General features: G+C 42.2%; 1 protein-coding gene across 1 annotated transcript in view; it reads right to left on the bottom strand.

Moving 5' to 3' along the window:
- The window catches only part of gnb1l (guanine nucleotide binding protein (G protein), beta polypeptide 1-like), a 103,678-nt gene extending 95,573 nt beyond the window's left edge, over window positions 1-8,105 (bottom strand). The window contains exon 1 of the mRNA XM_034171115.1: window positions 8,030-8,105. The gene's annotated coding sequence lies outside the window, so the exon portion shown is untranslated. The remainder of the gene's footprint in view (window positions 1-8,029) is intronic.
- Between the last annotated feature and the right edge of the window lie 18,566 nt (window positions 8,106-26,671).

Here is a 26,671-nt window from a genome sequence, read left to right as displayed (position 1 = left end):
TGAGCGGGAGAACGAGTCTGAACCAGAGGAGCGAGAGAAGACTCACGTGCAGCCAGACATCTCTGCACCTCCTCCAGTTCGCCGGAGGAAGAAGCACGCGCACAATTAAACCCTGCGCTGCACAACATTGTTTGATTGCTGACACCAAGTCGGTTAAAAGTCAAATTTCAGTGCTCTTCAGCGCACTCCTGCAGGTGTTCCACCTGCTGCATGTGCCTGATGTTTGGAAAAATGCGCCAGACGAGAGCCGCATGAAGCCACACATCTGGCGCTGTCCTTTTCCTCCCCTCTGCGCCACTCCATGGCACAGAGCCCAACTACGCATGCAGTCACAAAGTTCTTCTGAAAAACTGGAGCGATCTGAATTCAGTTGGATGAATATGGGTGTGTGTGTGGAGACAATTCACCTCGTTCACAACGTGACAGAACTTAATGATGCGCTGTTACGCGCGATAGCGCATAACAATGCGGAACACTATTCTTGACCATGTGTAATGGTTCCTGATAATTCTCCGGCAACATGTGCCATTAATCGTAATGTGTGGTAACAGGTTGCAGCAGTTCCTGAGGACACCTGACGCCTCTGCCCCGAATCATCACATTCGTGATCAGCGGCCAAGAATGTGTACTTCGTGGCATTCGTGACTTGTCGTCGTTATGTGTAAACGTAGCATTAACTGGACAGCTGTCTCTTTGTCGTCCTGGTACTCAATGCATATACACAGGAAACACACAGACCAATTGCATGCATTGTAACTCCCACATGACGCTCCTCAGACAATTAAATGATTTATTCAGATCAACATTGTGAGTACAGCAAGTAGCGCCCGCGCACACACACACACACACACACACACACACACAGCCAGTCATGGGGAGACAGACACACAGAAGTCTGAAGAGGTGAGTAAGGGAACAGACACTCTAATATGGAGGGAAGAAAATATGCATATATGACTCTGAGATCCTCATCCTATCTCTAAGGGAGCGCCCACCCACCCTGCGGAGGAAACTTATCTTGGCTGCTTGTACTCGCGATCTTTTTCCTTCGGTCATGAGTCAAATCTCATGGCCATAGGTGAGGGTCGGAACGTAGATCAATCGGTAAATCGAGAGCTTTGCCCCCCTGCTCAGCTCTCTCTTCACCATGACGGTCCAATGCAGCGACCACATCACTGCAGATGCTGCACCGATCCGTCTGTCGATCTCACGCTCCATCCGTCCCTCTCTCATGAACAAGACCTCGAGATACTTAAACTCCTCCACTTGAGGCAAGGACACTCCACCAACCTGAAGAGGGAAAAGCACCTTTTTCCAGTTAAGAACCATGGCCTCGGATTTGGAGGTGCTGCTTTTCATCCCGGACGCTTCACACTCGGCTGCAAACCGCTCCAGTGCACGCTGAAGGTCCCGATTTGACAAAGCCAGCAGAACCACATTGTCCGCAAACAGCAGAGACCAGATTCTGTGGTTCCCAAACCAGACCCCCTCTACACCCTGGCTGTGCCGAGAAATTCTGTCCATAAAGGTAATGACCAGAACTGGTGACAAAGGGCAGCCCTAGCGGAGGCCCACGTGCACTGGAAACAAGCTTGACTTACTACCAGCAATGCAAACCAAGCTCCTGCTGTGGTCGTAGAGGGCCTGGATAGCCCTTAACAAAGGACCCCGGATCCCGTACTCCCAGAGCACCCCCACAGGTCGCCTCAAGGGGCATACTCAAACGCCTTCTCCAGATCCACAAACCACATGCGGACTGGTTGGGTGAACTCCCGTGAACCCTCGAGCACCTGATGGAGGGTGTAGAGCTGGTCCACTGTGCTGCGACCAGGACGAAAATCATACTGCTCCTCCTGAATCTGGGGTTCGACTATCGGTCAAATTCTCCTCTCCAGTACTCTGGAATACCTTACCGGGGAGGCTGAGGAGTGTGATCCCCCTGTAGTTGGAACACATCCTCCGGTCCCCCTTCTTAAACAGAGGGATCACCACCCCGGTCTACCAATCCAGAGGCACTGTCCCCGACCGCCACGCGATGTTGCAGAGGCGTGTCAACCAAGACAGTCCCACAACATCCAGAGACTTAAGGTACTCCGGAGGGATTTCATCCACCCCAGAGAGCCTTGCCACCGAGGAGCTTTCTGACCACCTCGGTGACTTCAGACTGGGTGACGGATGAGTCTGCCTCTGAGTCCCCAGTCTCTGCTTCCTCTTTGGAAGACGTGACGATGGGATTGAGGAGATCCTCGAAGTATTCCTTCCACCACCTGCCAACATCCCCAGTCAGGCTCAACAGCTCCCCACCCACACTGTAGACAGTGTTGGTAGAGAGCTGCTTCCAACTACGGAGGCGTCGGACGTTTTCCAGAATTTCTTTGAGGCCAACCGATAGTCCTCCTCCATGGCCTCCCCGAACTCCTCCCAGACCCGTGTTTTTACCTCTGCGACCGCACAGGCTGCAGCACGCTTGGCCTGCTGGTACCTGTCAGCTGCCTCTGGAGTCCCACCTGCCAACAAAGACAAGTAGGACTCTTTTTTCAGCTTGACGGCATCCCTTATTTCCGGCGTCCACCACCGGGTTTGGGGATGGCCACCGTGACGGGCACCAGAGACCCTGCAACCACAGCTGCAAGCATCCGCATCGAAAATGGAAGTGGAGAACATGGTCCACTCGGACTCCATGTCCACAACCTCCCGCCGGGATCTGGGAGAAGCTCTCCCGGAGGTGGGAGTTGAAGACCTCACTGACAGAGGGTTCCACCAGTCATTCCCAGCAGACCCTCACGATACGTTTGGGCCTGCCAGGTCTGACCGGCTTCCTCCCCTCCCAGCGGATCCAACTCACCACCAGGTGGTGATCGGTCGACAGCTCAGTCCCCCTCTTCACCCGAGTGTCTGAGACACGTGGCCGAAGGTCAGATGATACGACTACAAAGTTGATCATCGACCTCCGGCTCAGGGTGTCCTGGTGCCACATGCACTTATGGACACCCTTGTGCTCGAAAATGGTGTTCATGATGGACAACAACTGTACACCACTCAGGTTCAGATCGGGGAGGCCGTGCTTCCCGATCACCCCCTTCCAGGTCTCACTGTCGCCACCCACGTGGGCGTTGAAGTCCCCCAGGAGAACAATGGAATCCCCAGTCAGAGCATTAGCTAGTACCCCTCCCAGGGACTCCAAGAAGACTGGGTACTCTGCACTGCCGCTCAGCCCGTAGGCCGAGACAACAGTGAGAGACCTGTCCCCAGCCCGAAGGCATAGGGACACGACCCTCTCGTTCACCTGGGTGAACTCCAACACATGGCGACTGAGCTGGGGAGCAATGAGCAATGCTACACCCACCCGCCGCCTCTCCCCGTGGGCAACGCCAGAAAAGTGGAGCGCCCAGCCCCTCTCCAGGAGTTGGGTACCAGAGCCCAAGCTGTGCATGGAGGTGAGCCCGACTATCTCTAGTCGGTACCTCTCAACCTCCCTCACAAGCTCAGGCTCCTTCCCCTCGCACTCACACCCTCTGGCTGTCGGAACACAACAGACGTAAATCAGATTATTCAGTCTTACTGACATGTACGAGGTCTATTAGAAAAGAAACCGACCTTTTTATTTTTTTCAAAAACTATATGGATTTGAATCACATGCGATTACATCAGACAAGCTTGAACCCTCGTGCGCATGCGTGAGTTTTTTCACGCCTGTCGGTTGCGTCATTCGCCTGTGGGCAGGCTTTGAGTGAGGAGTGGTCCACCCCTCCCGTCTATTTTTTCATTGTTTAGGAATGGCTCAGAGACTGCCGCTTTGCTTGATCAAAATTTTTTCAGAAACTGTGAGGCACATCCGAGTGGACACCATTCGAGAAATTCAGCTGGTTTTCGGTGAAAATTTTAACGGCTGATGAGAGATTATAGATTGTTACTGTCGCTTTAAGGACAACCCACGGAGCCGGAGGGCGCGCCGCGCTCCGAGCCACCGTCGTCAGCCTGTTTCGAGCTGAAAACTTCCAAATTTAAGGCTCTGTTGATCCAGGACATTGTGAGAGAACAGAGAAGTTTCAGAAGAGGTCGGGATCAGCAGTTTATCCGGACATTCACTGTTAAAGGAGATTTTGTAATGAAAGACGTGCGGACGGATTCACGCGTCGGCAGGCAGCCGCTCATGGCCCGGCGCCACAGAGAAACACCTCCGTGTTGATAACCATTCGTAAAATTCAGGCAGCTTTCAATGGTTTTCAGTCGAGTGAGTATCCGAGAAATTGTTTAACAGCTTGTTCCAACTTGTCCCGTAACGCTTCCAACGGAGGTGTTTCTATGTGGCACCGGGCCATGAGCGGCTTCAAGCTTGTCAATGAATGAACGAGGGTTCAAGCTTGTCTGATGTAATCGCACGTGATTCAAATCCATATAGTTTTTGAAAAAAATAATAAGGTCGGATACTTTTCTAACAGACCTCGTATGTGATTTTTTTTTCTGAATACAACACGGGTTTACAAAGATGCAGACATGGACATATTACATGTGGAGACAAAAAACAGCCCAGATTGACTGTGTGTACTGGTGTAAATCATGAAGTGGACACAGGCGGAGTGACCTTCAACCAGTACCTTAGGTTACCTCACTTTTGTGGCTAAAAATAGCTCTGAATCTCTGTGCATTTTTCAGATGCTGTATGGCTAATTTTTTTATTATCAGCGACATCAGGACTTTAAGTTAAAGAGTTGGAAGTAATGATTCATAATCAGGTGTATAATTTTTTAAAAGATAGTGTCAATTGGAGTGTGATATGCCCTTCAAGTCATTTATCAAGACAAAATGCCTATTTTCCTTTTCGTTTATTTATTTGTTACAAGTTCTTACATTTTGAGAAATTTGTGCTATTTGAAACAAACTATTTTAAACATGTTTAGAAAATTTTACAAAGACAGAACTGTAACTTTTTAAAATGCTTTAAACCAGTTTTACACCAGAGTGTTGTAATGTACTACTTGCATTGTGAGAGAACATCAGCTGGACAGCTAGATTATTTTTCCACTTGTATTTACCAATTTAGTTTTGTAAAATTATACTCCAGACTGAATAATAAAGTGGCCTGATTAACATGAAAAACTGCAGGAGTGAATTTTATTCCATTTCTAATAACAATACTGCATTATTGCCCATATTTAAATTTAGTCGATTATACATACTATGACTGCTGTTTATTTAGATCGATAGTGATAAACTCTACCTGTGTGCCAGTGAAGTGTGACAAGATATTAGACAGATATTAGATATTAGATAGACAAGCTTTTGAAAATTCAAGCTAAAATTCAAGCTAACAATTGGCCATTCTAGGGGTACCCAAAGGGAAAAAGACAGGTATGACAGCCCAAGTCCGTTCATCATGTCCAGAAGGCTGGGGAAGTTTGTTGAGTGGGCAATCTCAGTCTGGGTTAGCCAGTACATGGCCCTCAGTGAGGCAGTTGGAGTCCGTGGACATTTTTAAGTCAAGACTTAAAACCTATTTTTATTCTCTTTCTTATGAGTAGTTTTTATTTTGTTATGTTTTATTCTTTTACTTCTGTTTTTAATTAGGTATTTGAATTGTTATTATTTTTATTTTTTTTTTTATGTTGAACTGTTCTGTGTGAGGCACCCTGAGACGGCTTTTGTTGTAATTTGGCGCTTTATAAGCTGATTAAATTGAAATTGAACAACATTTTGAGTCTTAAAGTAAATAAATATGAAATTGGTTACTCGATCCTTAAACTCTGGACATAATAAACTCTACATGGTGGATCCTTGATCTCTAGACATAAACAGAAATAAAATCTGTTAGTTTTTGTCAAAAGCATTTCCTTTCAGACATTATTATTGGCATGAATGTCTTTCCATACCTATGAGCTGAGCTCTTGCAGCTGTGCTGCAGGTCAGGTTTATAAAGAATGCAGCACGTCTCATTTTGGGAGGAAAAAACGTTTTAGTCGATTGTATTTTATTGTCTGTATTGCAACGTTTGTAAGAGGTGTCATTTTATTTAAAGCGGTGATTTGTTTTGAAGTTATTAATTCCGAGCAGACTCTGTCTCAGCAGAGAGCCGCGCAGCATTTGCAGCACGGAACGGAGGACGATTCTTGTTTCTCGACTGCAACAAGAGTCCCTGTTAGTGACTTTAATCCACACAAAAGTGACTCATGATATTTTAATGGCTTTCAGAGGGATTAAGAAGCAGACTTACTGCTTCTGAAGAGCAGCAAATCAAAGAGCCACGAGCCATTGAATCGAAGCATTGCTTCGATTCACGCTTCAAACTGGAGTCGCGCTGCAGAAACGGTTGATTACAGATGCTGGATTGAAAATCGTAACGGTTCAAAAGAAGCTTAACGGTCCAAATAGCGTTATAGCGTAACGGGCTGTAACGTAAGTTTGCGCTAGCTAGAACCCTGCATTACCACTGTATGAAATGCATATCTGTGCCACTAACATCTGCTGACAACCATACGAAACATGATGGCCAAAAAAAAAAAAAAGAAAAAACTTTTCAAACAACTCAGAAGTGAACCAGGTTTAAAGAGGCTAAAAGACACATGAGACTATCCTCTCCAAATTGCTAACATGACAACTCAAAAATTAATTCTATTATCTTGGAACTTGGCTCATAATGATGAAAACCTCTTTCACTCATAAATTCTGTTCAGTGAAAACAAGCACTGAACAAACTGTATGCAGTTTGCTTTAATGAGACGCCCCCTATACCTTGGCAAGCATATTCTTACGTAGCGCTTCTGATTGGTCAGTGTAGATCATGTAATGATGACGGTACATGCCTTTACTTTTTTTTCTAACCATATGTATGACCAAAATTACCTTTTGAAGTGACAATATTAAATATGTTCTAAAATATTTGTAACTACATATCTTTCTTACTTTACCACAGTCATTTAATACTTGAAGTAGGAAAAATCAACCCATGCTGCTGGCTCAAAAGTCCAACACCCAATATTTACGCTACAGTATCTCACACACTGCAATACATCATAGCATAAAGTCATCATACATACCAGCAAAGAAACTTTAAACATAATTTAAAAAGTAACCTTACCCCTAAACCTAACATTATCGCTAACAATAACCTTTAACACAGCTGCACTAGGAAGGACCACATTGGACATAAGTGGAGGTTTTCATTTTTATGCTTCCTCCTGGTTTTTTAATGATTCATTATTGGCCAAATAAACAAGGCCGAGACTACATAGCCGTTAAATGGGTACAGAAAGCAACACACTCCGTAGCCGGCAATCAATTCACCTTATGGAGGTTTCAAATCCAGCAAAATCTCAGAGGTGACTTTCACTGTGAGATACTTATACACACACACACACACACACATATACATATATATATATATATATATATATATAATTAGAATGGTTTAATGGCCATGGAGTCACTCCCAATAAACAAATCAAATCAACTGAAACAACACAGCTGCATACAAACAGCCACTTTGTTCCTGAAAGGAGATATGGAACGTATGTTAGTGTGCCAAACTAATACGTAATTTGACAACTTTTAACCAGTACTGCTGAAATACTGTAAAAATGATAAAAGCAACGAATCACTGAATCAAAAGAGCAGGGATAATTTATTTGGCGTTTCTCTTGATAAACTATAAATTTCTCAAAACAATTGATTACTTTACTGACTATAATCACTTGAGCTGTAAATATCAATTCTTTCCAACATTCATGCAGTTTTGGTAATTCTGTAAAAGAGGAAGCTTTGAACAGGACAAAGAACAAGCATGTCTGAGTCATTATAAAAAGGCATCTTTAAACGTCTTTCATTGTGAATGACTAGTTATTATTCGGAATAATTTATGTTAATTATATTCACAGTGTCTGGCAGGGGAAAGTGTTAAAGGCGCAAAACAAGCTGCTACCTCCAACAACCGTTACATAATACAAATATTCTATCCCACCATAATGTTCAGTGTAAAGTTCAGTTTGTGCGTCCAGCGTGCTCACTATAACAGAAACAAAACTTAAGGACTAACCGTTTCAGTGAGAGAGCAGCTTTGACAGCAGCTATCAAGCAACTTAGCAAAGAAACAAACCATGCGACACTCAGCTCTAGGACCCCTACTTGCAGCAACAGAGCTGTCCTAAAATATGCCTGTTGGAAAAGCACAAACAAATTGTTTTTTCTTTGTCTTTCAAACTGTTAGTAGTTCTGTGGCTAATATTGTAGAAGTTAACGAGAAATAATTTCTTTTAACATTTTATACAAAAAAAAACTGTTAGTAGTGTTTGTAAGATGCTCCAACATATTTGCACAAAACAATAAAGTGTATCAGTTTGAACATTAAATATCTTGTCTTTGTGGTGTATTCAATTGAATATAGGTTGAAGAGGATTTGCAAATCACTGTATTCTGTTTTTAATTTACATTTTACACAATGTGCCAACTTCATTGGAATTGGGATGTAGTTGCAGTAACCAGGGATTCTTCTTCTTCTTCTGTTTTGGTGGTAGGCTGACCAGTACATGACTGCCACCATTTGGTGGGAAGTCCATGACCGCCCCAGAATACAAAGGTATACATTTTGGGCAAAATTAAATGTGCGCTTTGTGCCCCTGCTTGGGGAAAGCCTGGATCGGTGGTGGCGAGGGGGGGGGGTGTTTGGACCCTTAATATTTGCTTTCAAATGTAGTTTGTCAAATTGTTATTGGTAGGATGATTAAAGCAAAGGGTCACCCCTCTGAGTCTGGTCTGCTTGAGGTTTCTTCCTATAATTGATAAAACAAACAATGAATGTTTTTTAATTTGTTCACCATGAAATATTCTTACCGTTGCACTTATGAATGTTCATTATTTATATAATATATAAAGATAAGGTTCATTGGCCACCTATGCTGTCCTTTTCGAATGAAAATGTAGTTATTTTCCAACATTTTCTCCACTCAGGGGTCGAAATACATTTTTTGACCTAATTGCACCAGTGCGAGTGCAGTATAAAATTACGTGCACCGCTTGAATAGTATGTGCACAAACTAGAACATGCATGTACTATTTTGAGCCCTGTCCACTGATGTCCAGTGTTGTAAAGCTTGGTTTCCCTTGGTTTAAAAAAAAAAATGTTTGTCCTGTTGGTAAAAATGTTCTCAAAAGCAGATGCACACATTGAACCAGTATTTCTTCCCAGCCAAATTTTATTTATTTATTTTGGGCCAAACCTGTCAAACCATTGAAATCCAGTCATGCCCAGCAGCTATGGCAACTGCCATCTTGTGGGCACTGGGATTGTTTTATTGAACCAAAGCCCTCTACATCCGTTTTCCTGTTTTTGTTGTGATAGCCTTGTGAAGCTGCCTCAGCGATCAGTCATACTGCTCTCCAATTATAGGCTATTTGCAAAATACTCTTGGCAACCTAGAAAAATAAAACCACAAGCATTCTTTGTAGTGGGCAAGGGTTTCTATTTCCACTGCATGGATTGCCTCTTTGTTTCAAAGTGATGAACCCAGTTCCTTTCCTGTTAGTAAATGTTTGATAAAGTTTTCTGCCTTAGAGTTCTCCCTTGACACGGCAGTCATGAAGATCAGAAGAAACTGCACCAGTACGGATTGCATTTACGGTTGTATGCAAAGGTTTGGGCACCCCTGATAATTTTCATAATTTTCCTTTATAAATCATTGGTTGTTTGGATCTGAAATTTCAGTTCAGCATATCACATAGCAGACAAACACACTGATATTTGAGAAGTGAAATGAAGTTTCTAGTATTTACAGAAAGTGTGCAATAATTATTTAAAAAATAGGCAGGTGCATAAATTTGGGCACCCTTGACATTTTATTGATTTGAATACATGTAGCACTAATTATTGGAACACAAAATTGGTTTGGTAAGCTCACTGATCCTTGACCTCCTTACCACAGGTGAATCCAGTCATGAGAAAGGGCATTTAAGGTGGCCATTTGCGAATGTTTCCCCTTTTTGCATCTCTTCTAATGAGTGGCAACATGGGAGCCTCTAAACACCTCTCAAATGAACTGAAAAAGATTGTTCAACATCATGGTTTAGGGGAAGGATGCAAAAAGCTATCTCAGAGATTTGAGCTGTCAGTTTCCACTGTGAGGAACATAATGAGGAAATGCAAGACCGCAGGCACAGTACTAGTTAAGGCCTGAAGTGGCAGGCCAAGAAAAATCTCAGATAAGCTGAAGTGAAGGATGGTGAGAACAGTCATAGTCAACCCACAGACCTGTTCCAAAGACCTACAACATGATCTTGCTGTAGATAGTGTCTGTGTATCGTTCAACTATACTGTGCACTTTGCACAAAGAGATGCTGTATGATGCTGTAATGCAGAGGAAGCCTTTCCTGCGTACAATCCACAAATAGAGTCGATTCAGGTATGCTAAAGTGCATTTGGACAAGCCAGCTTCATTTTGGAATAAGGTGCTGTGGACTGATGAAACTAAAATTGAGTTATTTGGAAATAACAAGGGGTGGTATACATGGCTGAAAAAGAACACAGCATTCCAAGAAAAATACTTGCTACCTACAGTAAAATTTGGAGATGGGTCCATCATGCTGTGTGGCTGTGTGGCCAGTGCAGGTACTGGGAATCTTGTTAAAGTTGAGGGTCACATGGATTCCAGTCAATATCAGCAGATTCTTGAGAACAACGTTAAATGATTCAGTGACAAAGTTGAAGTTGCGCCAGGGCTGGATCTTTCAACAAGACAATGACCCTAAACACTGCTCAAAATCTACTAAGGCATTCATGCAGAGGAACAAGTACAATGTTCTGGAATGGCCATCTCAGTCCCCAGACCTGAATATTATTGAAAATCTGTGGTGTGGTTTTAAGCGGGCTGTCCATGTTCCGAAACCAACAAACCTGAGATGTTTTGTAAAGAAGAATGGCCCAAAATACCTTCAACCAGAATCCAGACTCATTTAGAGACTGCCATTTCTGCAAAAGGAGGATCTACTAAATATTGATGTATTTTTTTCTGTTGGGGTGCCCAAATTTATACACCTGCCTAATTTTGTTAAAAGAATTATTACACACTTTCTGTAAATCCTATAAACTTCATTTCACTTCTCAAATGTCACTGTGTTTGTCTGCTATATGATATATTTAACTGAAATTGCTGATCCAAACAACCAATGGTTTATAAAGGAAAATCATGGAAATCATCAGGGGTGCCCAAACTTTTACATACAACTGTGTATCATGCTTTTGTCATCAAAGCACTTTACAGTCAATCAATCAATCAATTTTTTTTATATAGCGCCAAATCACAACAAACAGTTGCCCCAAGGCACTTTATATTGTAAGGCAAGGCCATACAATAATTATGTAAAACCCCAACGGTCAAAACGACCCCCTGTGAGCAAGCACTTGGCTACAGTGGGAAGGAAAAACTCCCTTTTAACAGGAAGAAACCTCCAGCAGAACCAGGCTCAGGGAGGGGCAGTCTTCTGCTGGGACTGGTTGGGGCTGAGGGAGAGAACCAGGAAAAAGACATGCTGTGGAGGGGAGCAGAGATCGATCACTAATGATTAAATGCAGAGTGGTGCATACAGAGCAAAAAGAGAAAGAAACAGTGCATCATGGGAACCCCCCAGCAGTCTACATCTATAGCAGCATAACTAAGGGATGGTTCAGGGTCACCTGATCCAGCCCTAACTATAAGCTTTAGCAAAAAGGAAAGTTTTAAGCCTAATCTTAAAAGTAGAGAGGGTGTCTGTCTCCCTGATCTGAATTGGGAGCTGGTTCCACAGGAGAGGAGCCTGAAAGCTGAAGGCTCTGCCTCCCATTCTACTCTTACAAACCCTAGGAACTACAAGTAAGCCTGCAGTCTGAGAGCGAAGCGCTCTATTGGGGTGACATGGTACTATGAGGTCCCTAAGATAGATGGGACCTGATTATTCAAAACCTTATAAGTAAGAAGAAGAATTTTAAATTCTATTCTAGAATTAACAGGAAGCCAATGAAGAGAGGCCAATATGGGTGAGATATGCTCTCTCCTTCCACAGTGATGCCTTACACACACACCCCAGGGTACTGCCATGCAAGGCGCTTGACTGCACAGTGGAAGCGACTTGGGGATTAAGGATGTTGCCCAAGTGACCTTAATGTTTCTCCAGTGTGATAGGGATTTGAACCATGAACCTTCTGATCATAAGCCACTTGACCATCACCATGATTACCAACCATGATTACTACTTTCCTCTGTTGTGGCAGCTGCAGGCAGTCCAGACTTCAGGTCATCTTCAAGGCACTGTCTACTCCTCCTAAATCCAACTGACAAGTACTATTGTTCTACAGTAACTGATGTGCAATGTCCTAATGCAGCAACCACATTTTCATCAATGTTCTTTCGCTAATGTATATAAAGATATATCTGGCTTTTGAATCAGAATCAGAAAATCTTCATGGCCATTGTAACAGTTAGATAGAGAAAGGGTCTATAAAAAAACTTGGAATGAAAATCTTTAATATGGTCATGTGGTTTCATTAAATAATTTATTGTGCCAAGCAAATATGATAGCTGCAATTTAGGACATTGTTTATTACATCCATCAGGCCAATGCAAATTCCTTTCTTACTTGTCACCATGCAGTACCTACGGGAAAAGAATGTTATTGAATGTACTTGCAGTGGTGGGCACAGTTTTGCTAATCCGCTAACCGCTAATTATCGAAGATAATGTTTTCATTATCGGATTAGTTTTTCAGATGACTTTGAAAACAATCATCGCACCAATTATCTTCCGATAAGTTTTGGTCCGATAATTTTTAGTCCGCCAACATTTTTGCAGACTTAGCTTTTTGTAGTAGATGCACAGTTCTATCCTCTACAAACAAAGAAGAGCTAGTTCTAGAATAACCGCTCTATCCTCTGCAGACAAAGGAGACCTGGTCATAGAAAAGAAAAATGCTCATTTCTTTTGACCCCATTGTGATATGTTGGCAATATCACCCAAGTCATCCAGAGGCATCCAGTTTTAACTTATGGTTAAAATTTTAACCAAACTAATTTCGGACAAGTTATTTAAATTAACGTCACGTCTGAAGTTTTATAAAGTGAAAATATCAGAAATATTTTTTAGTTTTAAAGTATTGGACTAATTTTAAAGATTTTAGTGTGGACATGGTGTGCGCGTAGTGCATTCTAGGTAAAAGTTCACGACAGGACAAATGCATTTGAGATGCTCTGATCAGGCTCCACACGGACAACAGCATTAAACCCTTTGTATATTGTGCCTAAAACTCTTGTAAATATATTCTCTGCATTTATAGACCTTGTTATTGTGTTTGTTTTATGTAAAAAATGCCAGAAGAAGCCCAGGTTGCTTCCTCCAAAAACCGAAAAGTCTGTTAAATTGTGATTCAGGCCGTCTGATATAACCGGTGTCAAAATGCATAGAACAGTGCCATCTACTGGCAACCGGTTATATCACAGTCTTAGGACCCCTCCCAGTCCTATGGTGTCTGCCAAAATTAAAATTATCTGTGGGTTTCCAAAACTTGAGAGACCACACACATGGAGATAAAAAAAAAATCATAGATCTGACAGGTTTAGTTGTACAGTGTGTGGTGTCAGCCACCCGGTAAAAACAACAACACACAAACAGATTTTACACACAAACATTCCCAGGTCAGACACCTCACTTTCTATTGGCTGCATGTCATATTTAGCTCCTCACATCCTTCTTAACACACCACACATGGCAGGAATATTTGATAAGATTATATTTAGAGTCATCACGATTGACGGGGCGTCCTTAAGATTGTCAGAAAGGGAAGATCGGGTCTGATATCGACCTAATTATCTTGCCATGTGAACCAGGCTTGATGTTATGATGCCTCACGGAGCAACTGATTGATCTGTTATAACACCGCACCGAGCCACTAACCGATCGGATGTTATGACGCCTCACGCAGCAACTGATTAATGTGTTATGACATGTTTTCACTATTATTTGATTTCTTTGTGCAACTGACATCGTTATTCAAGCATTCAAAAGGCGATTCCTATCGCCACACAACTCCAACCGCACACGAGAAAGTTTTTTGACAGTTCTTGTTATTGAAAGAAACCTTGTCTCCCTAACCGGATAGAGTTGTGATGTCATCATGCGTGCTGTTTAGCAGGATCCTGAAAATTTCTTTTTTTATACAAATGAAAAAAATGACATATTTTACAAAAGCACATTTATTTGTAAACACCAACACTTTACATTGATTCACTCGTGTTGGTTTTTACATAGAATGAATGAATCAACCAACCAATCAGTATGGGCGGAGGCTAGTTACCCATAATCTCCTCTGGGCATCTGTGTGTTAATGTTCAAATCTTCAGAATTAGTGCAATATTTTAAAATTAACAGATATTTGTTATATATCACTTTGTACATTTTAAGAGTTTACATTAATGTAGTTATTCTATCCAGAATACTTTTCTTTAAAAATCAAAACCATAATTAAAACCTGCTTTACATTTCAAGACCTCTGCCTCATCACGGGACCACTGTATCCTGTCAAGATAAATGATGCTTTCCTACAGCAGGGGGCAGAGCCTACAAAGACAAATGCTGGCTCATTGGCTGTTTGGGTTTGTAATCGCCATTGGTTCTGTTAGAAACTTCAGCGGTTTAAACTCAAAATCAGATTCTAAGTAGCTGAGAGCGTATTTGAGGCAAAATTGAAAGTTATCGGTTATTTGTAGCTTCCGATAAGTTTATCAGTTTAGCGTTAAAAAGATAACTTTTCAGTTAGCTGATTACGAGTTATCGAAGCTAACTTTTTGGTTAGCTGTGCCTACCACTGTGTACTTGACAAAGAATACTTAAAACAATTAACTAGGTAAAAGAATGGAGGACCTAGAAAATTTGGGGTTATGAGAAGATACATTCTTTTAATTTTTTGCGGGGTCGGGGTAGTTATGTCTCCAAACACAGGCTACCAACGGCTCTGATCTGTATAGAACTTGCAAAGCCTTACAATACTGGACAAACAGGGGAGTCTTTATTTCTTCATCCTTTTCATTCTAATTGAGAAAGAGAGACAGAGAAAACACAGGGTCCTAATCCACAGAGCACACAGACTCCTTTCATGAGCGAGCTGGGAGAGAGCTTTATTTGTCCATTCCTATCAGAGACAACGCGGGTTTCAAGCTCGACTAGGTCTGAGCGGGAAGATTAAATGAAACCAGAGTGTTTTAAACCTCTTCAGTGGCTATGGATTATAGTCATACAGTCTGCCTTCCCTCTGAAATAAAACAATGGCGGACAGCTTGATCAGTGGGAGAAGAAGCACAGTGCACAGTGTGTAGAAGACTGTGGGCTTGAAACCCAAATAAATTAGTACTGCAAGAAAAGGTATAAAAGATGGCATTAAGATTAGGTATAAAAACAATGGTGGGGGGGTAAAGTCTTTCCATCAGTCCTCGTCCTTATGTTAGTATCCATAATATCCATAATATATCCAAAATATCAGCATCTCACCGTATCATTTAGGTCCTTCAGATTTTTTTTTTCAGTAAAAGCTTCTGGAGAGCATTAGCATGGCTAAAAATCTTCAGCTTCTGGGGAGCGAAGTCCCCCAGACCCCCTGCCCCCAACTATGGCCCTCTTAACCCCCACCATTTTAACCATTTTCTTTATTTGCATCTCCCATGCCTGGAAAAGAGTCCTCACCATGTAATATAGGTTCTTCAAACTTTTTTTTTTTCAGTAAATGCTTCTGGGGAGCATAAGCATGGCTAAAAAACTTCAGCTTCTGGGGGTTGGAGCTCCCCAGAACCGCCAACTCTGCCCCTCTTAACCCCCTGCCACTTTAAGTTTTTAATGTAGATGTAAATTCATATTCAAAGTTATCACCTAGTTGACAGTAGGGCTGCATAATATGGCAAAATTATCTGAATTTTCAGGTCTTCGTTTTAAGAAAATCCTCCTCTACACCACTCCATCAGGAAGCTGTATTTTATATTTTTAATTCAATGTATAGCAAGTTGTAGAGATTTGCTATCAGTTTGAGTTTAAGGAAGATAATTTTAGTTTTTTGTTGTTGTTGTTTTGTATTTGAAATGGCATCAACAAATTAAAATGTGTGAAATACCAAGTGTTCCACTACTTTTGAGGGCAATTGAGAAACACTCGGGCAGCATCTTACGTTTCAAACAAACAGTGCATGAATCAGCTGCTGCCTGCTCATGTTATGAATCTAAAATCACCAGAGAAACACGTATATATATATAAGACAACCCAAATTAAAGGAGAAATGCCACTTTTAACAACCTGGAACTCATTTCTGGCATAAAATACAGCCGTTTACTCACCAATTTAACTACGAGTCTGTGGTTCAGATGACATATTCAGGTTCAAATCTGGCTCAAACATTTTTCTTCTTCTACTAAGGTGGATTATAACTTTTTTTGTGGAACACAGTGCCAACTACTGTCCAGGAGGGACCTAGCAGTCAATATGTGTCTCTGATTTCAAAATGGCTCTTTTCAACCAGACGTGTGGTACTGTGACATGTCAATCATCTGGGTGGCACCTGGGGTGTCCAATCACATTTCAGGGGAGTCCAGTGCAACCCTGCTACACCTATGCCAGGAAGTGTTAAACATATGACATTTCTTGCTTCACTGTGGACTCAAAATTTGGCACTTCCTGTTTGTGACCCAGTGTACTGTGAGCGAGCTTTCAGCCGTGCAGCGCTCGTATAACTTGAATAAGTATATGAATTGGCATCTTCAGTGCATCCAGAAAGTATTCACAGCACATCACTTTTTCCACATTTTGTTACGTTACAGCTTTATTCCAAAATTAAGTAAATAATTTTTTTCCCCCTCAAAATTCTGCTTACAACACCCCATAATGACAACATGAAAAAAGTTTGGAAACAGGATGCATCTGAGCTCAATTTTGAACTTCACGGCATGGCATGGATTTCTTAGTTTTGTTGTTGTTTTTCATAAATTTGCAAACATCCAAAAAATTTTGAGAGAAAAAAATAATTTCATCCATTTTGTAATAAGGCTGTGACATAAAAAAATGTGGAACAAGTGGAGCGCTGTGAATACTTTCCAGCTGCACTGTAGTATAAATACTGGGAACCTGTCTCGGGTGTACTGCCCCTCTGGCCAAATGTACACTAGGATAGGTTTCAGACCCTCCATTACAACACCTAATGGGAATAAGGAATTTAAAAAATGCATGGTTATAATGTACACGTGAAACCTCACTTAAGATCCTCACCTCCCAGAGAGCTCAACTTATGGTAAAAGTGATCAGCATGATGTGGATGTTGTGTGAAGCAGATCTAATATCTTCCTAATACACTAAATGAGATGGATGAAATATAACATCCGAAGGGTGTGTAGTGTTCATCCCAGTAATGAGATCGGCAGTAATGAGATCGACTCAATTAGTGTAAATGGAGGTGGCAGGAGCGTAACCCCTCAGCAGGAGGTGCGTGGGAGAAAATGTCTGGCCTTCCTGGAGAGATACCATGGCTGAAGTTGACATCAATTATTCCTGGCATCTCAGCTTACCCAGAGGGCAGCATGAGGACAGGACAATGCCAGGTTGCACAGCATGAGAGCCAGTGCTTTGGTCCCCCATGGGTCCAAGGACAACAGGGTGGAGAGGTTGAGTTGTGTTTACGGTATCGGCCACCCAACGCCATAGAGCGCACGGTAAGGAAATTCCTGGAATCCCACTCTCGCTTTAGCTGTCTGGTGGCGGGGGCAGGCAGGTCACTTTACAGCTCATCACCGTATTAGAAAGGCCGCAGGTCAGCCAGATCACAGTGAGATAAAAATAGATGGAATGGCTACGGTGCAGTCTGCTGTCATTCACTGGACTCGTCTCTCATTGTGGACGGCTGGACTGGACAGTGTGGAGGGCAAAACTCCAGAAATGAACATTAAACCAAGTGTAACCGAATGAGAACCCACGATAATGAACATAAACATAAAGTGTGACAACTGCACTCAAAGACCGATTAGCACAAGAAATCTGGTTTTACTGACAAGCAGAACCTTAACACAATACAAGCTATGCAATTTTATTACATTTCTATTATTCTGACTACATGAAATGATTGTGTAGGGGGCAGACATATGAGGAAAACACCAAGACACCATAATGATTTTCTGTCTTCCTCATCCCACTTTCTTTTTTTTCTTTTTGGCTACAGTGGCCATAATACATTATGCTGTCCATTTAACGTGACTCTGCTGAAGGTGAGTGGCAGTGATATGTGCAGGCAGAGTATATGTGCTAGAGGTGGGCGGATCGATCCTAATATCTATACCAACGCTGGTATTGATATTGAACGATCCTTGTGTAAAAAGATCGATACTCAAGCTTTTTTTCTCTCCCGCACGCAGTGACTGCTGCAAACGCAGATTCATCAAAGTCTACTCTCTGTCTGTTAGAGCAACGCTACGTTGTGTCACACAACACACAGCAGCGCAGCCTCCCCCCTTTGGTCTTTTGTTGTTGCGCCATCACGTGGCTCAGCGGCGCCAGCCAACAGCCATGCAGGTAGGCTCAGCCTGGCCCGCCCACTCAGCCCTCTACCTCAGGAGATTTTGTTTTAAGTTGTGTTGAGTAATTTGTTTTTAAACAAAAATGTTGATTGTGATAATAAAGTATTTCGTTGTCACATACAATGTTTGGCGAAATTCTATCCTAGGTCTTTTGGATCCTTTGGATCTATGAAGCTTAAATATGAAAAAGTATCGGTATCAATATCGGTGATACTGGGCCTGTATTTGCTTGGTATCGCATCAATACCAAAATTCCCGGTATCTCCCACCTCTAATATGTGCCCTGTGAAGACCTGGTTTTTGCTGCTCTAAGCCAAATGCTTTCTGGCCATGGAAGATATGAATGCACCACTTCTGCGATAGAGCACACCTCATTTTTACACTAGACCAACACACACACAGGCATGCAAGTAGTATCGTGCTGTAGAGGATGAAGGTGCTGGGTATTAAAATAACAACTGTATTTGTTGGAAATTAGCAATGACACTTGCAGTGGGTTTTATTCTGCTTTGTACAACACCATAATTTGCCTCTGAGATGTGGTGCAACCATAAAAAAAATATCAGCAACTAGCTCATGTGCAATGGCAGGAGTCCAAAGCAGGATGGTGCTGAAAAACAATAGACAGACAGAACTACTGGCATTCTCTGAGTGTTAGTGGATGTATGAATTTATCAGAACAGATACCATGTTTGGGAGTATGTGCTGGATGTGCAGGTATCATGTGGTATTGGTGTTGATGTTCATATTGCTCATGTTTTCTTTGTGCATCTTGGCAGAGGCAAGCTGCAGGTGTGAACGGACAGATCTCAGGGAGGGTGAGGACTGACTGGCCTACTGCCACTTTGAAAAAAGGAACAAAATGACTTTAAAGAAGAGCCGAGTCAAGATGTAGCAAAGAGGAGAGAGCAGATACACACTATCAGGAGTGCTGAATGTCCTCCCCTGGACTGGTAAAATAGAAGAGGCACCAAGTGTCTTAAGTTAATATTCTTATCAGTTTTCTTGAAACTCCTCTTAAATGCTGATGTGGTTTCTCATGGTCATGCAGACTGGTAGGAAAGGGAGGATGCAACATTTTCAGAAGTCTGTCCAAAGGCTGACCAATATCACTCCCTCATTTCAGGCAGCCATAATATTTTCTCTTCTTGAGTTAATGTCTGGGAAACTGGCAACAAGCTGGAGTTTACATTTTTCAACAATGCTAAGGTCAAAGACCCTTCGGCTGCTCCCTCGTTTTGTACTCGGGGTCGCCACAACAAATCCAAGGTGGATCTGCATGTTGAATTGCCACAAATTTACGCCGGATGCCCTCCTGACGCAACTCCACATTAAATGGAGAAATGTGGTAGGGGTGGGATTCGAACCGGGAACCTTCCGCACTGAAACCAAGTGCATTAACCACTAAGGTCAAAGACCAATTTTAACATACTACACAATAATAATAACAATAATATAATTCTTTACTTGGGATACTCACATTCACGGATCCCATGACCTTCTTGCTGTGAGACCACAGTGCTAACCACTAAGCTACCATGCTGCCCTGTAATGAAAGGGGGGGGGTCCCTCATTTACCTCACTCATTCAGCTCTCATGTATACAGTTTTAGATTAGCATTTATAAAAGTAAAATAACTTTAAAAAGTGACAAAGAATGGATACATGACTAGAAAAGTACAAACACACACATATCCATCTAATTTCTATACCAGCATCAATTGAGGGTCACAGGGAGCCTGGGGTGTATTCCAGCAGTCATAGGGTGTGTGAGGTGGGGTACACCCTGGACAGGACACCAGTCTATCACAGGGCCACATACAGATAAAGAGTCACTGCTGCACATACACAAGGTCAATTTTAAAGTTTTAAAGTCACAGGGCATTAGGATGCCAGGGCACCAGTCTGTCACAGAACCACACATAGGCAGACAAGCTCATTCACACCCACACCTATTGTCAATTTAGAGTTTTGTAGCTTCAGCTGTGGGAGGAAGCCAGATCATCCAGATGGAACCCACACAAACATGGGGAGAACATACAAACTCCACACAGAAAGGTACCAGGTGGGAACCGATTCCATGATGTTCTTGCTGTGAGGCATCAGTGCTACCACTAACCCACCGTGCTCCCCCACATATACACAGTATAATGAGATTGAATTTTTACAAAATGAAATTCAATTTTTAAAGTCAAGAATCGATATAATTCAAATTCAATTGATGGTTGAAATGAGGTGAGTGTGCAGTATCACTTTCATTCAGTAGAGGGCGGAATTATTATAGGCCTAACCTGAGTTTTACAGTAGTGTTCAGAATAATAGTAGTGCTATGGTGACTAAAAAGATTAATCCAGGTTTTGAGTATATTCTTATTGTTACATGGGAAACAGGTACCAGAGATTCAGTAGATTCTCACAAATCCAACAAGACCAGCATTCATGATAGAAAAGGGGGTGTTCACAATAATAGTAGCATCTGCTGTTGATGCTACAAACTCAAAAATGTTATGTTCAAACTGCTTTTTTAGCAATCCTGTGAATCACTTTTCATGATTTCTTCACATCTGCGAGGCATTAATTTTGTGGTTTGGAACCAGAATTTGCTCGTTTACTAGTGTGCTTGGGGTCATTGTCTTGTTGAAAACACCCATTTCAAGGGCATGTCCTCTTCAGTACAAGGCAACATGACCTCTTCAAGTATTCTGACATATCCAAACTGATCCATGATACCTGGTATGCGATATATAGGCCCAACACCATAGTAGGAGAAACATGCCCATATCATGATGCTTGCACCACCATGCTTCACTGTCTTCATTGTGAACTGTGGCTTGAATTCAGAGTTTGGGGGTTGTCTCACAAACTGTCTGTGGCCCTTGGACCCAAAAAGAACAATTTTACTCTCATCAGTCCACAAAATATTCCTCCATTTCTCTTTAGGCCAGTTGATGTGTTCTTTGGCAAATTGTAACCTCTTCTGCACGTCTTTTATTTAACAGAGGGACTTTGCCGGGGATTCTTGCAAATAAATTAGCTTCAGCACAGGCATCTTCTAACTGTCACAGCACTTACTGGTAACTCCAGACTGTCTTGATCTTCCTGAGCTGATCAATGGGTGAGCCTTTGCCATTCTGGTTATTCTTTCATCCATCTTTGATGGTTGTTTTCCATTTTCTTCCATGCGTCTCTGTTTTTTTGTCCATTTTAAAGCATTGGAGATCATTGTAGATGAACAGCCTAATATTTTTTGCACCCGCGGTTTAAGTTTTCCCCTCTCCAATCACTTTTTAATCAAGCTACGCTGTTGCTTCTGAAAAATGTCTTGAACGTCCCATTTTCTTCAGGCTTTCAAAGAGAAAAGCATGTTCAAACAGGTGCTGGCCCTCATTCTTAAATAGGGGACACCTGATTCACCACCTGTTTGTTCCACAAAACTGACGAACTCACTGACTGAATGCCACACTACTATTATTGTGAACACCCCCCTTTTCTACTTTTTTTTTTTTACTAATAGCCCAATTTTATAGCCTTAAGAGTGTGCATATCATGAATGCTTGGTCTTGTTGGATTTGTGAGAATCTACTGAATCTACTGGTACCATTGTTTCCCATTAACAATAAGAAAATATACTCAAAACCTGGATTAATCTTTTTAGTCACATAGCACTACTATTATTCTGAACACTACTGTATGTGCATCAGCTCTCTTCCAAGATAGACATTAGAAAAAATAAATAATTGTGGGCCGCAAGAAATTTCCCCAGAGATCAAATTGCAATTGACCCTTCGTCACAGAGACCGTGCCGCTGTGTGATGTTAGCGATGAATAACCTTCTCTCAGATTGAGCCCTGATCAATATTTACTTAAAGAAACAGCAATATCACAGGACCACATGGAGACAGACAAACGCATTCACCTACAGTCTATTTAAAGTTCCAGTTCATGTCAACAGAAGTGGGAGGAAGCCAGAGCAAACTCAGAAAGGACCAGGCGGGAAGCGATTCCCAGGACCTTCTTGATGTGCTAACCAGCTAACAGTGCTAACCAAGTCCCTGTGTCACCCATCCTCTAATCACATTTCTCCTCATTATACAATAGCATTTATTGATTTTGGGTGTTTTGTGAATAGTCTCTTTATCACTCACTACATTTTACAGTACACATGCCGAGGCTTTTCAAAGCCTATGAATACACATACACACACTCACACACGCACGCACAAACATGCCACGCAAGCCATCTGTCATCAGATCCTGTGACCAACAAATAATTACAGGCATCAGTGAGTTCAAGAAGCAAAGCCAACAGACACTGCATGCAAAGTATGTGTGAGGGTCTGTGTGATTCACTCACAAGCTGCACACGTATTATCCGGAAAAACCAAATCAATCAGAGAAGCATCGACAGCAGCCAGCAGATGAGCCCAGCACACACTCCATCAGCGTCATGTGAGAGTTTGTCTCTGAAGCCCAGCTCGCGTGCGTATTCATACACTTTCCATGCTTATGGACAGGCCCAATCTGTAAAGGCTACAAGGTCACAGCTCAGTCCAGTTCCCTGTAACTCCATCCATAAGTTCTTCTGTAGAGCAGGAACCCATCATGAAACAGACACAACAAAGGTTGAAGGCCCAGAGCAGACACACAGAGAAACAAACTGTCAGTATCCACACTGGTGTGTTCTGAACTGTTATTTACTCTACCGTGTCTTCACTCTTGCCACTTTTCAGAGAGGGAATCTCATTCACTGACCACTCTTGTGGACACCCCCACAATCACTGATGTAGCGTTTTATTTAGTGATTAACCTTGTAATAAACATGCAATATTCTGCCTTGCACATGTGCAAATTCTTTGCTGTGCTTTGTTTTGTGTTGTTTTTTGTTGTTGTTGTTGTTATGGTAGTATTGCCAAAAACAGATGGGCACACCCCACTGAGTCTGGTCTGCTTGAAGTTTCTTCCTGTCATCAGAAAAATGCCTGAGGTTTGAGTTTTTTCCTTTTCACTGTTGTCGATGTGCTTACTCAGGGGTGGCTAACATTTGACTTTACTCGTGTGTAACACCTTGCAACAACTTGTGTTGCGATTTGGTACTGGATACATAATCAAACATTCTGTATGTCAGGCCTGACACCCGTCCATGCTAGCCACTGAGTAGGACCCAGAACACATCCCTGAGTAATGCCCATTATTCACTGGGAAGAAAATAAGAGACGCTGCTCCTACTGTGCACACACTCAGTCTATACAAGCCCACACAATCCTGTCAAAAGGACTTTGTATGAATGTAGCCTGAAATTAGTTTGTCAGTTTCTTTCATTTCCATAGCCTAGATCTGGTGGCCACAAAGGTCACTGCTGCATATTTGTAACGACATGATATAATTTTGTTTGGTGAGGAAAAATCTACAGTGAACAAAATGTTGTTTGCGGACTGCTGGACACTGTATGTTTTATTAGAAAGGTTAGTTGTTGTGTCCGCTCTGTAAATCTCTGCACAGCACCAACAGGTGTTACAGCTTCTTGTGTTGTCAAATCTGATGAAAAGATTTAGTAACTGAAGGTTCAAACTGTAATTGCTCCATTTGTGACTTCCAAGAGTAGAAACCTCAATCCATTACAACGTTGTACACTCTAATTGTTTTGGCCACCGGTCACTGACATCCTGTGTAAGTCTGTGGTCAGCAGCACCAGTAGAGCTTGACCAAAGCCAACCACAGTGCTAGAACTAGCTTCTTTTCAAACACTGACATCCCCACAGATAAAGGCCACTACAGGGAAACCATATCGTGCAGCCAGAAAGTATTCACAGCGCTTCACTTTTTCCACATTTTGTTTATGTTACAAGCATTATTCCAAAATGGATTAAAAAAAAAATTTCCTCCCATAATTCTACACACAATCCCCCATAATGACAACATGAAAAAAAAGTTTTTTTTTTTTTAGGTCACCAAGAACCCGTGATCTCTCTGTCAGAACTCCAGCATATGGCAGCCCACCTGGAGTTTGCCAAAAGCACCTGAAGGACTCCAGAGACCATGAGAAAAGAAAATTCTCTGGTTTGATGAGACAAAGATTGAACTTCATGAAAAACATCCCCACAGGCTTTATACTGGCACCATCATGCTGTGGGATCTTTGTCAGAGGCGGAACTGGGAGACTAGTGAGGATTGAGGGAAGATGAATGCAGCAATGTACAATCAATCAATCAATCAACTTTTCTTATATAGCGCGCAAATCACAACAACACAGTTTGCCCCAGGCGCTCCATATTGTAAGATGCAAGGCCATACAATAATTATGAAAAACCCCACGGTCAAAACGCCCCCTATGAGCAAGCACTTGGCCACAGTGGGAAGGAAAAACTCCCTTTTACAGGAAGAAACCTCCAGCAGAACAGGCTCAGGAGGGGCAGGTCTTCTGCTGAGACTGGTTGGGGCTGAGGGAAAGAACCATGAAAAAGACAGCCGAGAAGGGGGGCAGAGATCGATCACTAATGATTAAATGCAGAGTGGTGCATACAGAGCAAAAAGAGAGAAGAAACAGTGCATCATGGAACCCCCCCACAGTCTACGTCTAAAGCAACATAACCAAGGGATGGTCCAGGGTCACCCGATCCAGCCCTACTATAGCCTTAGCGAAAAGGAAAGTTTTAAGCCTAATCTTAAAAGTAAAGAGGGTATCTGTCTCCCTGATCTGAATTGGGAGCTGGTTCCACAGGAGGGAGCCTGAAAGCCTGAAGGCCTCTGCCTCCCATTCTACTCTTACAAACCCTAGGAACTACAAGTACGCCCGCAGTCTGAGGAGCGAAGCGCTCTAATGGGGTAATATGGTACTACGAGGTCCCTAAGATAAGATGGGACCTGATTATTCAAAACCTTATAAGTAAGAAGAAGAATGTTAAATTCTATTCTAGAATTAACAGGAAGCCAATGAAGAGAGGCCAACACGGGTGAGATATGCTCTCTCCTGCTAGTCCCCGTCAGTACTCTAGCTGCAGCATTCTGAACCAACTGAAGGCTTTTTAGGGAACTTTTAGGACAACCTGATAATAATGAATTACAAGTAGTCCAGCCTAGAGGAAATAAATGCATGAATTAGTTTTTCAGCATCACTCTGAGACAAGACCTTTCTGATTTTAGAGATATTGCGTAAATGCAAAAAGGCAGTCTACATATTTGTTTAATATGCCTTTGAATGACATATCCTGATCAAAAATGACTCCAAGATTTCTCACAGTATTACTAGAGATCAGGGAAATGCCATCCAGAGTAACGATCTGGTTAGACACCATGCTTCTAAGATTTGTGGGGGCCAAGTACAATACTTCAGTTTTATCTGAGTTTAAAAGCAGGAAATTAGAGGTCATCCATGTCTTTATGTCTGTAAGACAATCCTGCAGTTTAGCTAATTGGTGTGTATCCTCTGGCTTCATGGATAGATAAAGCTGGTTATCATCTGCGTAACAATGAAAATTTAAGCAATACCGTCTAATAATACTGCCTAAGGAAGCATGTATAAAGTGAATAAAATTGGTCCTAGCACAGAACCTTGTGGAACTCCATAATTAACTTTAGTCTGTGAAGAAGATTCCCCATTTACATGAACAAACTGTAATCTATGAGACAAATATGATTCAAACCACCGCAGCGCAGTGCCTTTAATACCTATGACATGCTCTAATCTCCTGTAATAAAATTTTATGGTCAACAGTAGTCAAAAGCAGCACTGAGGTCCAACAGAAACAAGCACAGAGATAAGTTCACTGTCCGAGCATAAGAAGATCATTTGTAACCTCACTAATGCTGTTTCTGTACTATGATGAATTCTAAAACCTGACTGAAACTCTTCAAATAGACCATTCCTCTGCAGGTGATCAGTTAGCTGTTTTACAGCTACCCTCTCAAGAATCTTTGAGAGAACAGAGTACAGAGACATCCTGGATGAAAACCTGCTCCAGAGCGCTCTTGACCTCAGACTGGGTCGATGGTTCTCTTTCAGCAGGACAATGACCCTAAGCACACAGCCAAGATATCAAAGGAGTGGCTTGTCAGGACAACTCTGTGAATGGTCCTTGAGTGGCCCAGCCAGAGCCCAGACCTGAAATTAGATTGAACATCTCT

This window comes from Thalassophryne amazonica, chromosome 5, assembly GCF_902500255.1.
Source record: "Thalassophryne amazonica chromosome 5, fThaAma1.1, whole genome shotgun sequence".
In the NCBI taxonomy this organism is placed as follows: domain Eukaryota; kingdom Metazoa; phylum Chordata; class Actinopteri; order Batrachoidiformes; family Batrachoididae; genus Thalassophryne; species Thalassophryne amazonica.
This window is presented reverse-complemented; position numbering and strand designations above follow the sequence as displayed.